This window comes from Mus pahari, chromosome 1 (genome assembly GCF_900095145.1).
Source record: "Mus pahari chromosome 1, PAHARI_EIJ_v1.1, whole genome shotgun sequence".
In the NCBI taxonomy this organism is placed as follows: Eukaryota; Metazoa; Chordata; class Mammalia; order Rodentia; family Muridae; genus Mus; species Mus pahari.
This window is the reverse complement of record NC_034590.1, coordinates 94,691,972-94,694,214: the sequence shown is the minus strand read 5'-3', so window position 1 is coordinate 94,694,214 and position 2,243 is coordinate 94,691,972. Positions and strand designations below refer to the sequence as shown.

General features: G+C 44.9%; 1 pseudogene; it reads left to right on the top strand.

Annotated features, from left to right (window-relative positions):
- Positions 1-643: 643 nt before the first annotated feature.
- Positions 644-1,085, top strand: LOC110325868 (annotated as a pseudogene).
- The last annotated feature ends 1,158 nt before the right edge of the window (positions 1,086-2,243 follow it).

Sequence of the window (2,243 nt, the reverse complement as noted above, 5' to 3'; positions counted from 1 at the left end):
ACAGCTGGATCTCATGGAGGCATTTCCCCAACTGAAGCTCCTTTCTCTGTGATAACTCCAGCTGTGTCAAGTTGACACAAAGCTAGCCAGTACAGAAGGCATAAACAGGACTGGATGGGAGGCTGAGCTCGGCTTGCTCATAGAGCTAGCTGTGCAATGTTTGTTGGTCCCGCTTCTTCGCTGATCTTCACTTCCCTGAGAGAGAGGCACAGCCGAGAACTTCTCCTGGTGTTCCTGCTGGTCCCTCCTGCTAACTGGAGCCAAGGCTGAGGCTGAGGCCTGGCTGTCTCTGCTGGGTAGTGCCACCACTGCTGATTTGTGTTTGCTACCCTGATTCTACTGAACTGGACAATTGGTGTATCCGTGAAGTGTTTGCTAGTGGATCGAGCTGCCACTGCTAACCTGTGAACTGAACTGCCAATTTCCAGACAACATAGATGGGAGTTGTTCCAAAGAACCTTTCCAAACAGGTCCACTTCCCCATATCTTTTCTTTTCCATTACCTCTGGTGGGTGATGGGCTAAAACTAAGGTTAAAGCATTTAAAAACTATCATTACAAATAAGTTTTTGGGCCCCAGGATATGAGCTGTTCTCGCCAGAGCTGCGTCTCTTTCTAAGCTGGCACTCTGTAAGGACAAAGCCATGTTCAGCTTGAGTGCCAAGATTGTGAAGCCTAATGGTGAGAAGCCTGACGAGTTCCAGTCTGGCATCTCTCAGGCGCTGCTCCAACTGGAGATGAACTCAGATCTCAAGGCGCAGCTTCGAGAATTCAATGTCACCGTGGCTAAGGAAATTGAAGTTGGTGGTGGTCGGAAAGCTATCGTGATTTTTGTACCGGTTCCTCAGCTGAAATCTTTCCAGAAAAATTCAAGTCCGGCTAGTTCGTGAATTGGAGAAAAAGTTCAGTGGGAAGCATACAGTCTTCATTGCTCAGAGGAGGATTGTGCCCAAGCCGACCTGGAAAAGCCACGGGAAAAATAGGCAAAAGCTCCGCAGAAGCTGCATCCTGACAGCAGTGTAGGACACCATCCTCCAGGAGGTGGTCTTCTCAAGTGAAACTGTGGGTAAGAGGAATACGTTTTGAAAAGATTAAAGTTGCGTCTGTGTGGTTCCTCAATGTTGCACCCTGTAATTCTTCAGGGTGTGGTTCTGTGGTCTGTGTGGTTCCTCAGTGTTGTGTGGTTCAGTGTGTGGTTCTGTGGTCTGTATGGTTCCTCAGTGTTGCACCCTGTAATTTTTCAGGGTCTCTCTTTGCTCAGCTGCTGCAAGTTTCCCCAAATTCCAAAAGCTGGTCAGTAATTGATCTGAGATTTACTGGTGGGCTATCTCTGGCAGTCACTTTCCCACTGGGGTTCCCACTGTAACTCTTGTCCTTGCCAGGACCTCAACTCCACCTCCTTGCTCCACTCTGCCTAGGGTCCACCTTCCTGTGCATCTACATATAAAAGGTTCCTGGGAAATATCGGGATTAACTCACTGTTTCAGTTTCTTGGAGACCATTGATCTCCTTTTCTGATGTTCAAGATTCTAAGAGCCACTGGCCCATAATTTTAAAACGATTTTACGGTGTTAAAGTCGAGAAGGCAAATTTTATTTCTGTGTCTCCATATTTGTCAGAAAAGAGAGAACTTTGGTTTACATCAAGCTGAAGAGAGAATGTAATACAGCCCACACAAGTGCTGCCCTGTGCGGGTGATGATAGACCAGAAGCAAAGCCTGTACCCCAAGTACCTGGGATGACCATGAAGAGAAATTCTACAGAACACACAGCTGTATTAATAACAGATACAGGAGTTCAGCAAGTTACTAGATCCATGATCAATACACAGGAAAAAGCCAATTGTAGTCTTACACGCCAGCCAGAGACAATTAAAAAGAGTAATTACAAAGACTTAATGTACCATCACAATAAAAATTATGAAACAATCAGTTATACATCTAGCAGGAGACTTAAGGGACCTCCTGAAAAAAAGGAAGCATCCCACTGAGAAAGCACGAGACCTAAAGGGATGGAAAAGTCATGTGTGTGGTCGGAAAATCATCCTGAAGATTGCGCTCTTTGTGGGCTTCTACAATGACTGCACACAATGACAATATTATCACTATTTTGTTGAATATCATGAAAGGTCTGTCATAGTCTCCTAGGAACTAAAGGTCCAAGAAGATCTAAGGTAATTTTGAGAGAAACAAACAACAACAACAACAAAAAAACACAAACAAAACAAAACAAAACAAAAAAGAA